Raw genomic sequence first — 9743 nt, 5'->3', positions numbered from 1 at the left:
GCTACATAAATGGAAAAACATACCATGCTCATGGATAGGTAGACTCAACATTGTGAAAATGACAATTCTACCCAAAGCAATTTACAAATACAATGCAATTCTGATCCAAATACCAACAACATTCTTTAAAGAGACAGAAAAACTAATAATTAACTTTATGTGGAAAGGGAAGAAGCCCCAGATAAGTAAAGCACTACCAAAAAAGAATAATAAAGTAGGATGACTCCCACTACCTGACCTCAGAACCTACTATACAGCTACGGTGATAGTCAAAACAGCCTGGTACTGGTCCAACAACAGATACATTGACCAATGGAACAGAATTGAAAACTCAGATGTAAATCCCTCCACCTATGGTCACCTGATCTTCAACAAGGCCCAAAGTCCATCAAATGAGGAAAAAGACAGTCTTTTTAACAAATGGTGCTGACAAAACTGGATGTTCATCTGCAAAAAAAATGAAACAGGACCCATACCACACACCACACAAAAAACTAATTCAAAATGGATCAAAGACCTAAATATAAAGCCCAAAACTATAAAGTTCATGGAAGGAAAAATAGGATCAATGCTAGAGAGCCTAATACATTGCAATAACAGGGTACAAACCATAACTAACAACACACAAACTCCAGAAGATAAGCTAGATAACTGGGATCTTCTAAAAATTGAACACTTATGCTTATCAAAAGACTTCATCAAAGGAGTAAAAACAACCTACAAACTGAGAAAAAAAATTGGCTATTACAAATCAGACAAAGGTCTAATGTCTACAATCTACAGGAAAATCCAACACCCCTACAATAAAAAGACAGATAATCCAATTAAAAAATGGGCAAAGGAAGTGAAAACTTCACCAAAGAAGACATTCAAGCAGCTAACAGACACATGAGGAAATGCTCACAATCACTAGCCATTAAAGAAATGCAAATCAAAACCACAATGAGATACCATCTCATCCCGGCATTACTGGCACTAATCAAAAAAACAGGAAATAAAAAATGTTGGAGAGGTTACGGGGAGATCGGAACTCTTATGCACTGCTGGTGGGAATGCAAAATGATACAACCATTCTGGAAAACAATATGGTGCTTCCTTAGAAAGCTAGAAATAGAAATACTATATTATCCAGCAATCCCACTCCTAGGAATATATCCTAGAGAAATAACAGTCTTCACATAAATAGACATGTGCACACCCATGTTCACTGCAGTAATGTTCAAAATAGCAAAAAGACAGAAACAACCTAGATGCCCATCAACAGATGAATGGATAAACAAACTATGGTACATACACACAGTATGTATTATGCAACAATAAAGAACACTGATGAATCTTCAAAGCATCTCATAACACGGATGAATCTGGAGGGGATTATGCTGAGTGAAATAAGTCAATCACAAAAGGATAATTATTGTATGAGACCACTATTGTAAAAATTCTTGAAAAGGTTTACATACGAAAAGAATCTTTGATGGTTACGAGGGAGTGGAGAGGTGGGGAGGGAAAAACACTAAATAGACAATAGATAAGTGGTATCTTTGGTGAAGAGTAAGATAGCACACAATACCAGGGAAGTCAGAACAGCTTGTACAAGGCAAGGTCATGGAAGCTCCATAGACACATCCAAACTCCCTGAGGGACCAAACTGCTGGCCTGAGGGCTGTGGGGTCCATGGTCTCGGGGAGCATCTAGCTCAATTGGCATAACATAGTTTATAAAGAAAATGTTCTACATTCTACTTTGGTGAGTAGCGTCTGGGGTCTTAAAAGCCTGTGAGCAGCTATCTAAGATATTCCACTGGTCTCACCCCTTCAAGAACAAGGGAGAATGAAGAAAACTAAAGATACAAGGGAAAGATTAGTCCAAAGGACTAATGGACCACAACTACCATGGCCTCCACCAGACTGAGTCTGGTACAACTAGGTGGTAGCTGGCTACCACCACTGACTGCTCTGACAGGGATCACAATAGAGGGTCCAGGACAGAGCTGGAGAAAAATGTAGAACAAAATTCTAACTCACAAAAAAAACCCCAGACTCACTGACCTGACAGAGACTGGAGAAACCCCCAGAGAATGGCCTCCAGACATTCTTTTAGCTCAGTAATGAAGTCACTCCCAAGGTTCACCCTTCAGCCAAAGATCAGACAGGTCCATAAAACAAAACAAGACTAAAGGGGCATACCAGCCCAGGGGCAAGGACTAGAAGACAGGAGGGGACAGGAAAGCTGGTAATAGGGAACTCAAGGTTGAGAAGCGAAAGTGTTGACATGTCGTAGGGTTGTTAACCAATGTCATAAAACAATGTGTGTACTATTTAATGAGAAGCTAGTTTGTTCTATAAACCTTCAGCTAAAGTACAAAAAATAAAATATGTATTTTTAAAAATTTTCAGCCATAATAGAGAATGTGGATTTCATACAGCAAGGTGATCTAAATACTGCCTAGAATTCGGTCAGCCTCATTGCCAGAAATTTCTAGATAATCCTAGGATTCATATATTTTCATTTCCAGATGCATTTCCTTTCCAGAGGCATTTCCAGATGCCTCACACTTCTAAGAGATGCCACCTCAGTGCTTTCAAACTATCTGTGTTGAAGTACCTTTTTTGTTTTGTTTTCCTAATCCATTTCATACAAATAAATTTTTAAAATACAATAAAAATGAATTACTAGAATAAAAGATATACACAATACAAGCCCAATTTATTATTATATTCAATAAATAAACATACTGTCAAATTGCTATAAAGTTTCTAAACATTTCCTCTCAGTTTGAACTCATCTCGTCATTGATAAGAAATAGTTCTCAAACTGGCCCCAGTCCCGGACACCCCCTTGAGTAGCACTACTCTAGCTCCTTGTGCACAGTTTGCTTTCAGCTTCCTCAGGTCCACCTGAAATCAAACCACACTGATAGCGCATTTACTTGATATTCAGTCACATACTCAGGTTGGCACTTAAAAACAACACATAGAAACTTTATTTAAATAAAGTCATTTTAATAACTTTTTATTTTTTTAAAATGTTTTATTTAAACATTATTTAAATATATCAAAATCTGTGTTTCTCTTCTGAAATTGCATCTTAATTTCTACCAATATCAAACATCTGAGATCAGGAGAGCTCTGCAGTGGGAAGTGTAAACTTCAAATGCCATCTGCTCAACCCTCTTGTCTCACTTGAGTGGGAATGGAAGTTGGGAATTAGAAGTCTAAACAAATAAGCATATTTCCCCCCTGCAATTTCTAGCTTGATGTATTCATATATCTTGTCACACTGGTAAGAAAATACAGTCTTATGAACCAATGAGGATCTGATAAACTGGTGCTCTCAAAACCCTTTAATTAAAAAAAAAAATTTTTTTTAAGGCCCTGATCTGAAGCTGCATTAAAATGAACTAAGACTCCATACTTGGCTCTAATATCTTCCAAATAACCAATAAACTGGTGATGCTTAAGTGCACAATCAAGAAGAAAATTGAGTTACAATCAATTCCTCCATTACATCATTCAGTGAACTTGACTGCAAAATTTGCAACACAAATTCTCTTACTGAATGATGCAACGGAAGGTAGGAACACTTCTTTAGAACTGAATACACTCTTGAAACCTGTCTTTTCATGTGTTACAGGTGTGCCATCTGTGAAAGTGAAGTCAGCTTTTCCATTTTAGTCCAAACTTCTCAAATTTCTTACTAGAAGAGGCCTAAGCAAAATAGTTTGCGTGTGCTTGCTAATTATGGTAGGTAGGATTTTTGCTTAAAAAAGAAATTATTTTGTTGCACCTTTTAGTCAGATGAACTGCTACTGCTTCGTAACTCTAAAAGGTGCAAGATATTCAAGGAAGGCCTTATAAACAAGGAAGAAAAACTATGATAAAACAGATAAAAAACCATAGTCCAAGAAAGAATATAATACATGCCGTATGAGAAGCACAATATAAACCGTTTCCCAAAGGCAGGAAATATACTATCTAGTAGGAGAAAATCAGAAGAGACTCAAATGGAGAAAATAGCATTTGAGATGCATTCAGATTACAGAATCTGGTCTCATTACTATCTTGAGAGGCTGAAATGGGCTAAAACAAACAAAGCTAAGGTGTTCTTAGGGTGCATTAATAGAAGTACAGAGAGAAACGCATGAACAAAGAAACAGATGCGGAAAGTAAAACGTAATAAAGGTGATCACGGTTAGTTAATGGCAGAAATTAAAAAAAAAAGTTTCCAACTCCCATTCAAGCAATTCACATATTGAACCCAAACAAAGCCTTTCATCTAATTTCCAATGTAGAATACTAAACTGGCACACTTCAGATTGGGAATGCTATTAGCAATGCTACCTAGATCAGAAGCTAGGATACACCACACAGTAATTCCCAGGGTACGAATGTCAGATTTACGGACTAGTCAAATTTAACCAAAACCAAAAACACCACACCTGTTGCTGTTGAGTCGATTCCGACTCATAGTGACCCTACAGGACAGAGTAGAACTGTCACATACGGTTTCCAAGGAGCGGCTGGTGGATTCAAACTGCCAACCTTTTTGTTGGCAGCCTAGCTCTTAACTACTGTGCCACCATGGCTCCTTAATGTTATGTAAAATTTCCCTCACTTTGAAACAACTGAACCAATCCCTACTCGCAACACATTCTTCATCACAATTACCTTCAGTTGCTGCACATGCAGCTTTTAAATCACTGAAAAGGTTTCCAGCCTTTTCTTGGCAATAAACCCATTGCCGTCAAGTCGATTCTGACTCATAGCCACCCTACAGGACACAGTAGAACTGCCCCACAGGGTTTCCAAGGCTGTAATCTTTATGAAAGCAGACTGCCACATCTTTCTCCCAAAGAGCAGCTAGTGGGTTTGAACTGCTGACCTCTTGGTTAGCAGCCAAGCTCCTTAACCACTTCACCACCAGGGATCTTCTTGCACTAAAAAAACTTAAAAAAAAACAAACATGTTGCCATCGAGTTGATTCCAGCTCATAGTAACCCTACAGGACAGGGCAGAAGTGCCTCATAGGGTTTCCAAGGAGCAGCTGGTGGATTCGAACTGCCTACCCTTTAGTTAGCATCCAAACTCTTAACCAGTATGCCACCAGGGTTTTGTCTTGCACTAAAGTCAGGCTAAATGAGACCATATGCACCTGTTCTGACTTACCTACAAATCTGACTTAAAGACACACTTAGGAACAGATCTCATTCGTAACCCGGGGACTGCCTGTATTCCTGAAATTATACCTATCAGGATAGACCTCTTTCCGCTTCCTCTTCCTAAGCTATGTATAAATTCTTGCTTTACTCCTTTTTAAACAAGGTAATCACTAGACCCGAGATTCCCCACCAGGTATGCAGTGGCACTTAGTAGTATGCTGCCAGTGGAATTCAGTGGACCAACAGTCAGTGGACCTCTTCAGCCCTCAAGGCAAGCTGACACAGCCCGGGGTGACTGCAGCTCTAAGGATGGTGATCTCTGGTTGTGATCAATCTTGTTTAGGACTCCTGAGATCCAACTCCTTCCTCTGGAGACAGTGATTTATGAGCTACTTCCCACACCCACTACTTCTCTGAAAGGTGCTAAGCATGGCCAAGGAGTTGCTCAAGCCCCTGGACATGGATTTATTAGCTAGCTGCAGAGCATGCCACCAGCCCAAGAAGCTGCCAGGGGAGTCTCTGTTTAAGATGTGCAAGAAACACAGTACACAGCCCACAGTGCTGCCAGCTTGGAGGAAGGGAAGAAGGGAGATCCTGGAAGGCACAGCTACAGATGGTGACCCTAATTCTTTGTCTTCATATATGTCTGACACTTCTGTTGGCAACTGATGACTGATGGGTCCTTTAGCAGTATCCAAGCTAGATACAAGATGACTGCTCCCAAAATGCATGAATTCTGCAATACAAAGCTTCTTCATTATTTTTGAAATATTTGATATGAATGATAAATCCATGTGTATTATCCCAAGAGATTTTAACATTTGTCATGAAAAAAGGGAAGAACTGTTAAATCTTAAAATTTAATTTCAACTCTCGCAATTTAGCAGGGTTTTAAAGGATGGTTTAATGGATGAATGGACACAGGGAACCCAGGGTGGAAAAGGGGAAGAGTGCTGACACATTTTGGGGACTGCAACCAATGTTACAAAACAATTCTTGTATAAACTTCTGAATTAGAAACTAATTTGCACTGCAAACTTTCACTTAAAGCACAATAAAAATTAAAATAAATTAAAAAAAAGAATAGTTTAAAAAATTGTATCACTTATTGGGTGAACAGTTTCGCACCGACGGAGATGACTCAAGAATATTAAGCGATCACCATTAAAAAGTCTTGATTAGGAATTGCACATACTCATTTCAAGCACAAAACCTGATATTAAAAAGTTATATAACCAAAAAGAAAAAGTTCTGAACACATCAGAATCATGCAACAACATGGATGAATCTCAAAAACATTCTGAGGAAAAGAAGCCTTCCACAAAAGAGAATCAACTGTATGGTTCCATTTATGTGAAGCTCAAAAATGGGCAAAACTAATCTATGGCAAAACTATTAGAACAGTGGTTGTTTTGGGGAACAGGGGCAAGGATCAACCGGGAAGGGGCTGGAAGGATGTTTGTTTCTAGGGTGATGGAAATATTGTATATACTGATAGGGGGTTGGATTACACGGTTTATGCATTTGTCAAAAGTCATCAAATGGTACACTTAAGATTTGTGCATTTAGTGTGCATAAATTTTACATCAACAAAAGAACCATAAACAATATTGAAAGCTAGTTATTGATATTCATGCTCAAGTGTTTACTGATGCAGTATATCGATATCTGCAACTTATTATGAAATACATGAAAAAACAAGGAAGAAAGATCAAGTTTCTCTCTACCCTATGGATAGCCTTCTTTGCCTTCTATGTACTAAATGACATACCTCAAATCATTATTATTGCCACTAGAATAAATTCGAGGAGCCCTGGTGGCACAGTGGTTTAAGCACTCACTTGCTAACCAAACCCACCAGCTGCTCCGCAGGAGAAAAATGTGGCAGTATGCTTCCATGAAGATGACAGCCTTGGAAACCCTCTGGAGCAGTTCTGTTCTATCCTATTGGGTCAATATGAGTCAAAATCGACTTGAGGCAACAGGTTTAGAATAAATTCCTGGTTATTTAGTTATCTTCTGGCCATTACCCTGGGATCCTATCCACTAAGGGTCAGACCCTTGGGAACTCTAGTTCACTCTCCTGTCTGTAACATGCCATATCTCATCCTTTCTGCCCCTACTTGCCCTATGTATCAGTCTTTCAAGCCACATCTCAATTAATGAATAGGCCCACATTCCCTCAAGCCCAATCATTTTCAACCACAAAAAGGGTTTATGATGAATGTGATTTTGTTCCTGCGCAGCCACGTATCATACGACCACACTCCAGTTACGGCAAATTTCTTAAATAGTTCTTCTATACCTTACACGTGCTGATTATTCTGCCTAGAAAAATATTTTCTCCCCTGATTCACCTATCCATCAGTTTTCCTCTCCAAAGTTTAGATAAGTGGTCATCTGGATTATAATGACCCTTATAACTTCATACTGGAGCCCTGGTGGCATAGTGGTTAAGAGATCGGCTGCTAACCAAAAGGTCGGCAGTTCGAACCTACCAGCTACTTCTTGGAAACCCTATGGGGCAATTCTACTCTGTCCTATAGGGTTGCTATAAGTCGGAATCGACTCAACGGCAATGGGTAACTTCATACAATAATTGTCTGTTTACATGTCTCACCTATTAGATTGTGAACTCCTAGAGGAAAAGGTTTCTCTTTTTTTTTCCACAATGTCCACAGATAGTACATACTTTCAGTATTTTTGTTAAATACTTGAGTAATTACGCTGAAATTTGAAAAGACTGGTCTTCTAATAAAACAACATTAATAAAATAAAAAGGAAAGAGATTATCAAGAGAGGAAAACATCAGAAAAAGAGAATGTAAGGTAAAACAAGCTCCATAAAGTGACTTGTTGACAAGAGATTTTGCTTAGATCAAGGGCAATTTGGAAATTTAAGAGCTGAAAGCCCATTTATTAGATTTCCACTGTTTCACACAGTTATACTTTCTTATGAATGAAATCTCTGAAGGAGAAGGTAAGAATGACTCATTCAAACAAACAGCAAAAGTACGGACTCTCCTCCTTTTATTTCCAAGAATTAACATCACACATTACAATCAATATCCACCCAGCAGTACTCTTCCATCGGGTTTCTGTTCTTACTCTCCCTCCTGGCAAAAACACCCAAGGGCCTTGGGAAGGTAAAGGAAACTCTGGATTCCCTTTTATCCAATCATGCTCTCTAACTATACCTATTAGGCTTCAATCAATCCAATGGAGCCAAATAGCCTAAGGCTTGCTCTCTATATACAGGTCTTTACAACCTGATATTCCAACTAAAAACAGAAAGCATCGAGAGACTCCGGCAAGATGGCGCTCTAGGCAGAAGCACCATGCCGTCCCTCCACAACAAAGATCCGAAAAACTAAGCCAAACAGAGAATCAACAATCCTAAAACCCTAGAACATCAAATGAAGAAATAAAGAACTCAGCCGAACACCAGACGGAGTAAGAATACTGAAAGAGAACAGAGAGCGAGGAGAGATTCATGCAGAGGTCCCCTACCAGCTAACGCAGCGCGGATCCACCATCTTGGACTCCTATCGGAGACCAGCAAATGGGGGGTACGAGAGAGCAGCCTCACGGAGCATCCAGAGGGAGACAAAACAGCCGGTAATTTGCGGTGTGCGCTTTCCCACCTCCCACCCCTCTTCGCCCCGGCTGGGGCTCCCCTGCTTCCCGTGTCCAAGGTCTCTTGGCTGGGGAGCGCCGGTTGCTTGGATTCCGCGCGCCCGGGCGGGCGGCTCTCTGGGTGCCATTTGTTGGATGCTGGTGTTGCTTTTTCTGCTTCTTTTGGATTCTCACTTGCCTCTCGCTGCCTCCCCCTCCTTTTGCTCAGGTGTCTGACTCCGAGCACCGTCTTTGCCCTTTTCTGCGGGGCTGTGGGGCTACGTTTGGGCGTGCCACTGCTTCCAGGTCTGGGCTGCAGCGCTGGTGAGATCCCAGAGCCTTTGCTCATTTGCTCCTCTGCTCCCCGGGGCCGCAGTCTCTTCACCCAGGGCTGCCGGTTGCTTTCCGCGCGCCCGTGCAGGCAGCTCTCTGGGTGCCGTTTGTTGGCTGCTGGTGCTGCTTTTTTTTTTTTTTCCCCTTTTTCTCCTGCTTCTCTTGGTTTCTCCCTTGCCTCTCGCCGCCTCCCCTTCCTTTCAGTCGGGTGCCTGGCTCCGTGCACCCTATTTGCTCCTTCCTGAGGGTCCTTAGAGTGCAGGCAATTTGTGACATACGCTTTCCCACTCTCCACCCTTCTTCACTCACACTCGGCCTCCTCTGTTTCCCATGGACACAGTCGCTTGTCCAGAAACACCAGCCCGCACTGGCTAGCTCTCTGAGTGCCATTCGTTGACTGCTGGTGATTTTTTTTTTTTTATTAGTTTTGTTTTCTTTTCCCTCTTTTTCCCTTTTGTCTTTCTTCATTGCTCAGTTTCTCGTCTCTCTATCTCTTCCTTCTCTTTCTGGTCCCTGAATACCAGGTGTTGTATGCCTCTGCGCCTTCTGACCAGGCTGTGCTGTGAAACCTGGGACCGACTTCCCCAGACGTCATAGCTGCATCGGTGGGATCCCTGGGAACTTTGCAGTTCTTTAAC

The sequence above is a fragment of the Trichechus manatus genome, unplaced genomic scaffold (genome assembly GCF_000243295.1).
Source record: "Trichechus manatus latirostris isolate Lorelei unplaced genomic scaffold, TriManLat1.0 scaffold00009, whole genome shotgun sequence".
NCBI lineage: Eukaryota > Metazoa > Chordata > Mammalia > Sirenia > Trichechidae > Trichechus > Trichechus manatus.
This window is presented reverse-complemented; position numbering follows the sequence as displayed.